The sequence below is a fragment of the Durio zibethinus genome, chromosome 3 (genome assembly GCF_047325235.1).
Source record: "Durio zibethinus cultivar Kanyao isolate XHJ-2024 chromosome 3, ASM4732523v1, whole genome shotgun sequence".
In the NCBI taxonomy this organism is placed as follows: domain Eukaryota; kingdom Viridiplantae; phylum Streptophyta; class Magnoliopsida; order Malvales; family Malvaceae; genus Durio; species Durio zibethinus.
In genome coordinates, this window is record NC_143164.1 from 26,677,501 (window position 1) to 26,690,000 (window position 12,500).

Sequence of the window (12,500 nt, forward strand, 5' to 3'; positions counted from 1 at the left end):
AGGGCCAACATGTGCCAACGGTGTTCGAGGCAACCCCCCACACCAGGGGCCATCTTCTACCGATGGTGGTCAAGGCAAAAGCCCACACCAAGGGTCGACTTGTGTCGATGGTGCTCGAGGCAACCGTCTGCACGAAGGCCTAGCACGTGTCGATGGTGTTCGAGGCTACCGCCCACACCGAGGCCGAGCATGTGTCGATGGTGGTCGAGGTAATCGCCCGGACCAAGGTTCGGCTTGTGCCGATGGTGGTGGAGGCAACCATCTGCACCAGGGGCCATTTTCTACCGATGGTGGTCGAGGCAAGAGCCCACACCAAAGGTTGGCTTGTGTCGATGCTGCTCGAGGTAATCGCCCGCACCAAGGCCCGGCACGTGTCGATGGTGTTCGAGGCAACTGCCCGCATCAAGGCCCAGCATGTACCAATGGTGTTCAATGCAACCGCCTGCACCAGGGGCCATCTTATGCCGATGGTGGTCGAGGCAACCATCTGCACTAAGGGTTGGCTTGTACAGATGGTGGTCAAGGTAACCTCCCGTACCAGGGGCCATTTTCTATCGATGGTAGTCGAGGTAAGAGCCCGCACCAAGGGCCAGCTTGTGCCAATGGTGCTCGAGGCAACCGCCCGCACCCGGGGCCATCTTCTGCCAATGGTGGTCAAGGCAACCGCCCCTACCAAGGCCCAGCATATGCCGATGGTGTTCGAGGCAACCGCCCGCACCAAGGCCCAGCATGTGCCGATGGTGGTCGAGGCAACTGCCCACACCAAGGCCCAGCATGTACCGATGGTGTTCGATGCAACCGTCCACACCAGGTGCCATCTTGTGTCGAAGGTGGTCGAGGCAACTGACCACACCAAGGGCCGACTAGTGCCGATGGTGCTCGAGGCAATCGCCCACACCAAGGCTCGACACGTGTCAATGGTGTTCGAGGCAACCGCCTACACCAGGGGCCATCTTCTGTCAATGGTGGTCGAGGCAACCGCATGAGCCAATGGTGTTCGATGCAACCACCAGCACCAGGGGCCATCTTGTGTCGATGGTGGTCGAGGCAACCACCCGCACCAAGGGCCTACTAGTGCGGATGGTGTTCGTGGCAATCACCCGTACCAAGGCTCAGCATGTGCCGATGGTGGTCGAGGCAACTGTTCGCACCATGGCCCAGCATGTGCCAATGGTGTTCGATGCAATCGCTCGCACCAGGGGCCATCTTGTGCCAATGGTGGTCGAGGCAATTGCCTGCACCAATGGTCGGATTGTGTCGATGGTGGTCGAGGCAACCGTCCACACCAAGGGCCGACATATGTCGATGGTGATTGAGGCAACCGTCGGTACCAGGGCCTAGCATGTGTCGATGGTGATCGAGGCAAGTGCCCGTACCAAAGGGCAGCCTGTGCCGATGATGGTCGATGCATGTGCCATCACCATGCACCATCATGTGCCATTAACGTCCGATCTATGGCCCGTCGGGGCACGAGACAGATGAAGGATGATGAGACATCCGATTTCCATCGATTCAGGTATGCAACACAGGATCCCGATCGTGCCCTTTGGGTATGACGACCGCATGAAGGGAGATTGAAGAGGATGACGGGTCGACAGTTCGATGCATCGAGCATGGAGCCTGCCAACACACAACCATAACACCACTCATATGCCCATTACGTACAAGTGGCAGTATCCACGCACGTCGGTCCACAACCCACCCGATCGATTACTCGACAAGCGAGTGGAGGAAACGATGTGCGACGCCACGCCACAACTGCTTGGCATGAGAAAAACATGAGCAAGGGCCACGAGACTGCCCCTGCCATCTGACAGGCAACAACAAAGTGACACCACCAATGCTTGGCTCGGTCGGAACCGCACGCGTGAGCTCTGCTGACACCACCCCAGGGGGACGTTAACTGATTCAGGGACGTTGCCCGATTCGTCGAGGCCTAGGCATTTTTTGGTCGACAAGAAGGGATCACGAGACCATCAAATACTGATAGACCTAGCTGGGCCAAGCTCGCAACTGTGGCTTCTACTCGCACCACCCCAGGGAGCCGTTGCCCGACTCAGGAACTTGGTCTGAGGTCTAGGGCAGTATTCACCACGTGCACGAGCTAGTGCTTAGCTCCCTTTTTTCACATGCACCCCAATCGATAGAGGCCATGGGTGCCTGCCGGTCAATGGAGCAACCAGTCGCCAGACAAAATGGTCGGAAGGCATGCACACCCTGTATTTTGCTTGAGGGACGTTACCCTGGGTGTATGCAATGGGAGGCCCATCACGCACACCTACTCCCCCGTGGGGGGAGGGAGAAGGGGTGTCAGACCACCACCCCTTAAAGAGCATCAGAGATTTTACAGGTATGCTACCAGTAGACGTTAAAGTGTCTGAAACGGGGACACTTTTTCCAAATAGGCATATCCCGCACCGAGGGTGAGTAGCTGCCGATGGTGGTTAGGGCATGTGCCCGCACTAAGGGCCAGCGCATGCCGATGGTGGTCGATGCAACTGCCCGTACCAAGGGCCAGCGTGTACCGATGGTGGTCGAGGAAACCGCCCGTACCAAATCGAGGCATGTGCCAACACCAAGGCCCGGCATGTGCCGATGGTGTTCGAGGCAACTGTTTGCACCAAGGGCCATCTTTTACCAATGGTGGTTGAGGCAAGAGCCCGCACCAAGGGTCGGCTTGTGTCGATGGTGCTAGAGGTAACTGCCCGCACCAAGGGCCATCTTCTGCCGATGGTGGTCGAGGCAACCGCCCGCACCAAGGCCCAGCACATGCCGATGGTGTTCGAGGCAATCGACCCACCAAGGGCCATCTTCTGCTGATGGTGGTCGAGGCAATAGCCCGCACCAAGGGCCGGCTTATGTCGATGGTGCTCGAGGCAACCACCCACACGAAGGCCTAGCACGTGCCGATAGTGGTTGAGGCAATCGCCCACACCAAGGCCCAGCATGTGCCGATTGTGTTTGATGCAACTGCCTGCACCAGGGGCCATCTTGTGCCGATAGTGGTCGAGGTAACCACCCGCACAAAGGGTTAGCTTCTACCGATGGTGCTCGAGGCAACTGCCCGCACCAGGGGCCATTTTCTATCGATGGTGGTTGAGGTAAGAGCTCGTACCAAGGGCTGACTTGTGTCGAAGGTGGTCGAGGCAACCGCCCGTACCAAGGCCTAGCACGTGCCGATGGTGTTCGAGGCAACCACCCGCACCAAGCCTGACATGTGCCGATGGTGGTCGAGGTAACCGCCCACACCAAGGCCCGACATGTGTCGATGGTGGTCGAGGCAACCGCTCGCACCAAAGGTTATCTTGTGCCGATGGTGGTCAAGGCAACTGCCCGCACCAAGGGTCATCTTGCGCAGATGGTGGTCGAGGTAACTGCTCGCACCAGGGGCCATTTTCTGTCAATGGTGGTCGAGGTAAGAGCCTGCACCAAGGGCCGACTTGTGCCGATGGTGCTTGAGGCAGCTGCCTGCACCAGGGGCCATCTTCTGTCGATGGTGGTCGAGGCAACCACCCGTACTAAGGCCTAGCATGTGTCGATGGTGGTCGAGGCAAGAGCCCGCACCAAGGGCCGACTTCTACTGATGCTGTTTGAGGTAACCACCCGTACCAGGGGCCATCTTCTATTGAAGGTGGTCGAGGCAACCGCCCGCACCAAGGCCCAGCATGTGGCGATGGTGTTCGATGCAACAGCCCGCACTAGGGGCTATCTTGTGTTGATGGTGGTCGAGGTAACCACCCGCACCAAGGGCCAGCTAATGCCGATGGTGCTCGAGGTAACCGCCCGGACCAAGGCTCGGCACGTGCCGATGGTGTTCGAGGCAACCGCCTGCTCCAGGGGCCATCTTTTATCGATGGTGGTCGACGCAATCGCCCACACCAAGGGTCATCTTGTGTCGATGGTGGTCAAGGCAATCGCCCGCACCAAGGGTCATCTTGTGCAGATGGTGGTCGAGGCAACCGTCCGCACCAAGGGCCATATTCTATTGATGGTGGTCGAGGTAAGAGCCCGCACCAAGGGCCGACTTGTGTCGATGGTGCTCGAGGCAACTGCCTGCACCAGGGGCCATCTTCTATCGATGGTGGTCGAGGTAAGAGCCCGCACCAAGGGCTAACTTCTGCTGATGGTGCTCGAGGCAACCGCCCGCACCAGGTGCATCTTCTGTCGATAGTGGTCGAGGTAACCACCCGTACCAAGGCCCAGCATGTGTCGATGGTGTTCAAGGTAACCGCCCGTACCAAGGCCCAGCATGTGGCGATGGTGTTCGATGCAACCGCCCGCACCAGGGGCCATCTTATGCTAATGGTGGTCGAGGCAACCGCCTGCACCAAGGGCCAGTTAGTGCTGATGGTGGTCGAGGCAACCACCCGCACCAAGGCCCGATAGGTGCTGATGGTGTTCGAGGTAACCGCTTGCACCAGAGGCCATCTTCTACCTATGATGGTCGAGGTAACCGCCCGCACCAAGGCCCAACATGTACCAATGGTGGTCAAGGTAAGAGCTCGCACCAAGGGCCGACTTATGCTGATGGTGCTCGAGGCAATCGCCTGGACTAAGGGCCATCTTCTGTCGATGGTGGTTGAGGCAACCCCCGCACCAAGGCCCAGCATGTGGCGATGGTGTTCGGGGTAACCGCCTGTACCAAGGCCTAGCATATGGCGATGGTGTTCGACGTAACTGCCTGCACCAAGGGCCATCTTGTGCCGATGGTGGTCGAGGCAACCGCCCTTACCAAGGGTCAGCTAGTGCTAATGGTGCTCGAGGCAACCACCCGCACCAAGGCCCAAAAAGTGCCGATGGTGTTCGAGGCAACCGCCTACACCAGAGGCCATCTTCTGTCGATGGTGGTCAAGGCGACCGCCCGCACCAAAGCCTAGCATGTGTCGATGGTGTTTGATGCAACTGCCCACACCAGGGGCCATCTTGTGTCGATGGTAGTCGAGGCAACCACCCGCACCAAGGGCCGACTAGTGCCGATGGTGGTCGAGGCAACCGCCCGTACTCGGGGCCATCTTGTGCCTATATGGTCGAGGCAATCGCCCGTACGAAGGGCTGGCTTGTGCCGATGGTGGTCGAGGCAACCGCCTGCACTAAGGGTCAGCATGTGCCGATGGTGGTCGAGGCAACTGCCTGCACTAAGGGTCAGCATGTGCCGATGGTGATCGAAGCAACCACCCGTACCATGGCCCAGCTTGTGTCGATGGCGGTCGAGGGAAGTGCTCGTACCAAAGGGCAGCCTGTGCCGATAATGGTCGATGCATGTGCCATCACCATGTGCCATCATGTGCCATTAATGGTCGAGGCCATGGCCGAAGTTCGATTTTGAGCCACGGTATGCATGCTGGGCTCGGGCATGTGCTGGTGCCACATTTTTTTTGCTCGGGGTACCATCACCGGAGCATCATCGGAGCATCGGAGGAGAGCCCAACCGACGACATTGGGGGTTCTGACAATTGGGGGGGTCGGGAGGTGTGCGTACATGATGTGCAATGGGTGCTGGTACTTGGCCCTTATATTGGCCCCCTATCCCTCGTCAAACCTCAAGAACTCACACCCCCTTAAAGAGCATTTGAGATTTTATAGGTTTGCTGCCAGTAGCCATTAAAGTGTCTGAAATAGGGACATTTTTTTCAAACGATCACAAAATCTTCTCCACTTCGAATTTTTAGCTAAATTTTTTTGTGCATGCCAACAAAAATACAAAAATACACTCTTTCTAAAAAAATTTTAAAAAATCCCAAACTGTAAAAGTTTCAAAAATCGTGAAAAATAGAAAACGAGTCGTCTTACCACGAAACTTCACATGAAGGCTTAGGGGACCATTCTATGAATTTACAAGCCATAAAAATGGCATTGGCACGGTAGAAATATGAAGATGTGCCTAAACCCACCTACCACCCGTTCGATCCATCACTTGCGCATCCTGCCTCTCGACCGACTGAGCGCCCGTACGCTCGTTTCGTGGGTTGACTTAGGCATACGGAGTTCATCCCCAGTCTAAGCATACGGAGTTCATTCCCAGTCTAAGATCAGACCGGACCGAGGGTTGCAACAACAAGATCAGCAGCATGTAAGGGGGGACCGCACCAATCCTCGGCTTACGCATTCTACCTCTCCGGCTGGCTGAGCGCCCGTACACCCATTTCGTGGGTTAGCTTAGGCATACAGAGTTCATTCCATGTCTAAGCCACAGCCAGACCGAGGGTTGTGGCAGCAAGACCGACAATACGTAGAGGGGGATCGGACCGATCCTCGACTTGTGCCTTATGCCTCTTCAGTCGGCTCAGCACCCGCACACTCGTTTCATGGGTTGAATTAGGCATACGGATTTCATTCCCAGTCTAAGATCAGACCAGATTGAGGGTTGTGACAATAGGATCGGTAGCACGCAGGGGGGATGGGTTGATCCTCGGCTTACGTATTCTGCCTCTCCGACCGGCTGAGCGCCCGCACGCTCATTTTATGGGTTGGCTTAGGCATAAGGAGTTCATTCCATGTTTAAGCATACGAAGTTCATTCCCAATCTAAGATCAGATCGGATCGAGGGTTACGATAGCAAGACCAGCAGCAGGATCGACAGCACGCAAGGGGGACCGGGTCGATCCCCGGCTTGCACATTCTACCTCTTCGGCCGACTGAATGTCCGCACACTCGTTTTGTGGGTTGGCTTAGGCATACGGAGTTCATTCCATGTCTAAGCCCCAACCGGATTGAGGGTTGTGGCAGCAAGATCGACAGTGCGATCGACAGCACGTAAAGAGGGATCGGGCTGATCCTCGGCTTACACATTATGCCTTTCTAGTCGGCTCAGCGCCCGCACGCTCATTTCATGGGTTGACTTAGGCATACGAAGTTCATTCCCAGTCTAAGATCAGACTGGCAGCGGGATCGGTAGTAGCACGCAGAGGGGGATCGAGCCGATCCTCGGCTTGCGCATCCTGGCTTTTCGACCGGCTGAGCTCCCGCACGTTCGTTTCGTGGGTTGACATAGGCATGCGGAGTTCATTCTCGGTCAAGCCCCAACCAGACCGAGGGACCCACAGCGAGATGGGCAGCACGTAGAGGGGGATCGAGTCGATCCTCGACTTACTCATTCTGGCTCTCCGGCTGGTTGAGCGCCCGCATGCTCGTTTCATGGGTTGACTTAGGCATACGTAGTGTATTCCCGATCTCGACCAACCAAAGGCCAGAGGCTATCGACAACATTTGGGGCAACAACCGAGGGGGACCAGTAGCGGGATCCTTGGTCGGCTCGTGCATCCCGCCCTCAAGGGTCAGTTTAGTGCCCGCACGCTCGTTTTAGGGGTCGACCGAGGTGAGTGAAGTTCGTTCTTGATAAGGATCGGAGGATGGGGGGCCCCGGGTCATGCCCAACCCTGAAGAGGGGCGGCATGAAAAGAAGGAAGGTCGGCGGGGGGAGGGATGAATCGAAGTGACAAAGGGCTGAATCTCAGTGGATCATGGCAGTAAGGCCACTCTGCCACTTACAATGCCCCGTCACATATTTAAGTCATCTGCAAAGGATTTTACCCACCGCTCAGTGGGAATTGAGCTCCAAGGAGGCCCGAACGGCTTGTCCGCCGTGGGGGCTGTACCTACGACATGTGCCCTTGGGGGCCATGGGCCCTTACTATGGGTTGACAATCGGGCGACAGGCGCGCGCGTCATTTCTAGCCTAGATTTTGACCTAGAGGCATTCTGTCATAATCCAGTGCACGGTAGCCTGTGCCAATGATGGTCGATGCATGTGCCATCACCATGTACCATCATGTGCCATTGATGGTTGAGGCCTTGGCCGAAGTTTGATTTTGAGCCACGGTGCACATGCTGGGCTCGGGCATGTGCTGGTGCAACATTTTTTTCACCCGGAGCACCATCGTCGGAGCATCACCAGAGAGCCTAACCAGTGGCATTGGGGATTCTGGTTATTGGGGGGGCGGGGGGTGTGCGCACATGATGTGCGATGGGTGCAATGGGTGCTGGTACTTGGCACATGGGTACGGTGGACCATCCACGTCGTTGCAATCCGAACACTTCATCGGACCATTCAATTGGTAGGAGCGACGGACGGTGTGTACAAAGGGCAGGGACGTAGTCAACGAGTTGATGACTCGCACTTACTAGGAATTCTTCGTTGAAGACCAACAATTGCAATGATCTATCCCCATCACGATGAAATTTCAAATATTACCCAGGCCTGTCGGCCAAGGCTGTAGACTCGTTGAATACATCGGTGTAGCGCGCGTGTGGCCCAGAACATCTAAGGGCATCACAGACCTGTTATTGCCTCAAACTTCCTTGGCCTAAGCGGCCATAGTCCCTCTAAGAAGCTAGCCGCAAAGGATCACCTCCACGTAGCTAGTTAGCAGGCTGAGGTCTCGTTCGTTAACGGAATTAACCAGACAAATCGCTCCACCAACTAAGAACGGCCGTGCACCACCACCCATAGAATCAAGAAAGAGCTCTCAGTCTGTCAATCCTTACTATGTCTGGACCTGGTAAGTTTCCCCGTGTTGAGTCAAATTAAGCCGCAGGCTCCACTCCTGGTGGTGCCCTTCCGTCAATTCTTTAAGTTTCAGCCTTACGACCATACTCCCCCCGAAACCCAAAGACTTTGATTTCTCATAAGGTGCCGGTGGAGTCCTAAAAGTAACATCCGTCGATCCATGGTCGGCATCGTTTATGGTTGACACTAGGACGGTATCTGATCATCTTCGAGCCCTCAACTTTCATTCTTGATTAATGAAAACATCCTTGGCAAATGCTTTCGTAGTTGTTCATCTTTCATAAATCCAAGAATTTCACCTCTGACTATGAAATACGAATGCCCCCGACTGCCCTATTAATCATTACTCCGATCCCGAAGGCCAACACAATAGGACCGAAATCCTATGATGTTATCCCATGCTAATGTATACAAAAGTAGGCCTGTTTTGAGCACTTTAATTTCTTCAAAGTAATAGTACCGGAGGAATGACTCGGGCAATTAAGTCCAAGAGCACATCACCGATAATAGGGACAAGTAGACCGGTGCTCACCATGAGGCGAACCGGACGACCCAACCCTAGTTCCAACTACGAGCTTTTTAACTGTAACAACTTAAATATACGCTATTGGAGCTGGAATTGCCGTGACTGCTAGCACTAGAGTTGCCCTCCAATGGATCCTCGTTAAGGGATTTAGATTGTACTCATTCCAATTACAAGAGTCATAGAGCCCGGTATTGTTATTTATTGTCACTACCTCCCTGTGTTAGGATTGGGTAATTTGCGCGCCTGCTGCCTTCATTCAATGTGGTAGCCGTTTCTCAGGCTCCCTTTCTGGAATCGAACCCTAATTCTCCATCACCCATCACCACCATAGTAGGCCACTATCCTACCATCGAAAGTTGATAGGGCAGAAATTTGAATGATGCATCGTCGGCACAAAGGCCGTGCGATCCGTCGAGTTATCATGAATCATCAAAGCAACGGGCATAGCCCGTGTCAACCTTTTATCTAATAAATGCATCCCTTCCAGAAGTTGGGGTTTGTTGCACGTATTAGCTCTAGAATTACTACGATTATCCGAGTAGTAGATACCATCAAACAAACTATAACTGATTTAATGAGCCATTCATAGTTTCACAGTCTAAATTAGTTCATACTTACACATGCATGGCTTAATCTTTGAGACAAGTATATGACTACTGGTAGGATCAACCAGGTAGCATTCATTCGGGACGTTGGCACCACGTGGGCCTCGACACACAGACCGAGCAGCGGAGAGAGCCCGACACGGAGCGCAAGCATCGTGCATGTCGAGCATGTGAAATACGTAGCATCGAATGAACGGGGGCCGAGAGCCCGCGCCCGCTAAACGTTCTGCATCCAAGAGCATGATCGAATGCCAGTGCACCAATGTGGCCATGGAAAATTGGGTGGCACGCTTGGGACACTAGCCATGAGACGGATGAGGGGTGGTGAGACATCCGATTTCCATCGATTCATGTATGCAACACAGGATCCCGATCGTGCCCCCTGGGTACGATGATCGCGTGGGGGGAGATTGAAGAGGATGATGGGTCGATAGTTGGATGCATCGAGCACAGAGCCTGCCAACATGCACAACCATAGCACCACTCATATGCCCATTGCGTACAAGTGGCAGCATCCACGTGTGTCGGTCCACAACCCACCCGATCGATTACTCGACGAGCGAGCGGAGGAAACGACGTGCGAGGCCACGCCACAACTGCTTGGCATGAGAAAAACACGAGCAAGGGCCATGAGACTGCCCCTGCCATCCAACAGGCAACAACAAAGTGACACCACCAATGCTTGGCCCAACCGGGATAGCACGCACGAGCTCTGCTGACACCACCCCAGGGGGACGTTGCCCAATTCAGAGACTTGTTCCTGGGGTTTCGGGCAGCGTCGGCTGCGTGCACAACCTCGTCGAGGCCTACGTATTTTTATGGTCGACGAGAAGGGATCACGAGACCGTCAAATATCGAGAGACCTAGCCGGGCCAAGCCTGCAACCGCGGCTTCTACTCGCACCACCCCAAGGAGCCATTGCCTGATTCAAGGACTTGCTCTAGTGTCTAGGGCAATATCTGCCGCGTGCACAGGCTCAAAGATCAGCTCCCTTTTGTCACATGCATGCCAACCGGTCGAGGCCATGGGCGCCTACCGGTCATCGGAGCAACCAATCACCAGACAAAATGGTCGAAAGGCATGCACGCCCTGTATTTTGTTGAAGGGATATTGCCATGGGTGTACGCAATGGGAGGCCCATCATGCACACCTACTCCCCCCGTGAGGGAGGGAGAGGGGGTGCCGGACCACCACCCCCTAAAGAGCATTAAAGATTTTACAGATATGCTATCAGTAGACGTTAAAGTGTCTGAAATGGGGACACTTTTTCCAAACAAGCATATCTCACACCGAGGGTGAGCAGGTGCCGATGGTGGTTGGGGCATGTGCCCGCACCAAGGGCCAGCGCGTGCCGATGGTGGTCGATGTGACTGCCCGCACTAAGGGCCAACGTGTGTCGATGGTGGTCGAGGCAATCGCTCGCACTAGATCGAGGCATGTGCCCACACCAAGGCCCGGCATGTGCCGATAGTGTTTGAGGCAACCGCCCACACCAGGGGCCATCTTCTACCGATGGTGCTCAAGGTAATCGCCCGCACCAAGGGCCATCTTCTGTCGATGGTGGTCGAGGCAACCGCCCGTAGCAAGGCCCAGCACGTGCCGATGGTGTTTGAAGCAACCGCCGCACCAGGGGCCAGCATGTGTCGATGGTGTTCGAGGTAACCACCTGCACCAGGGGCCATCTTCTGCCGAAGGTGGTCGAGGCAAGAGCCCACACCAAGGACCTACCTGTGTCGATGGTGCTCGAGGCAATCACCCACATGAAGGCCTAGCACGTGCCGATGGTGTTCGAGGCAACTGCCCACACCGAGGCCCAATATGTGCCGATTATGGTCGAGGCAATCGCTCGCACCAAGGCCCAGTATGTGCCGATGGTGTTCGACGCAACCGCCTGCACCAGGGGCTATCTTATGTCGATGGTGGTCGAGGCAACCGCCCGCACCAAGGGCCAGCTTGTGCTGATGGTGCTCGAGGCAACCGCCCGCACTGGGGGCCATTTTCTATCGATGGTGGTCGAGGCAAGAGCTCGTACCAAGGGTCGGCTTGTGCAGTAGTGCTCGAGGCAACTGCCCGCACCGAGGCCCGGCATGTGTCAATGTTGGTCGAGGTAACTGCCCGTACCAAGGCTCAAAATGTGCCGATGGTGTTCGATGTAATCGCCCGTACCAGGGGCCATCTTATGCCGATGGTGGTCGAGGCAACCGCCCGCACCAAGGGTCATCTTGTGCCGATGGTGGTCGAAGCAACCTCCCGCACCAAGGGTCAGCTTGTGCAGATAGTGGTCGAGGTAACCGCCTGCACTAGGGGCCATTTTCTACAGATGGTGGTGGAGTTAACCGCTCGTACCAAGGGCCGGCTTATGCCGATGGTGGTCGAGGTAACCGCCCACACCAAGGCCCAGCATGTGCCGATGGTGATCGAGGTAAGAGCCCGTACTAAGGGCGAGCTTGTACCGATGGTGCTCGAGGAAACCACCCGCACCAGGGGCCATCTTCTGCCGATGGTGGTCGAGGCAACCGTCCGCACCAAGGCCCAGCATTTGCCAATTGTGTTCGAGGCAACCGCCCACACCAAGGCCCAGCATGTGCCAATGGTGGTCGAGGTAACCGCTTGCACCAAGGCCCAGCATGTGCCGATGGCGTTCACCGCAATCGCTCGTATCAGGGGCCATCTTGTGCCGATAGTGCTCGAGGCAACTGCTCACACCAAGGTCCGGCACGTATCGATGGTGTTCGAGGCAACTGCCTGCACCAGGGGCCATCTTCTACCGATGGTGGTCGAGGTAACCGCCCGCACCAAGGCCCAGCATATGCTGATAGTTTCGTCGCAACCGCCTGCACCAGGGGCCATCTTGTGCCGATGG

The 12,500-nt window shown here is 55.7% G+C and overlaps 2 pseudogenes; both read right to left on the reverse strand.

Annotated features, from left to right (window-relative positions):
* Nucleotides 1-8,073: 8,073 nt before the first annotated feature.
* Nucleotides 8,074-8,598, reverse strand: LOC149519674 (18S ribosomal RNA; annotated as a pseudogene; the record flags this gene model as incomplete).
* A 1-nt stretch (nt 8,599) lies between these two features.
* LOC149519675 (18S ribosomal RNA) lies at nt 8,600-9,705 on the reverse strand (annotated as a pseudogene).
* Between the last annotated feature and the right edge of the window lie 2,795 nt (nt 9,706-12,500).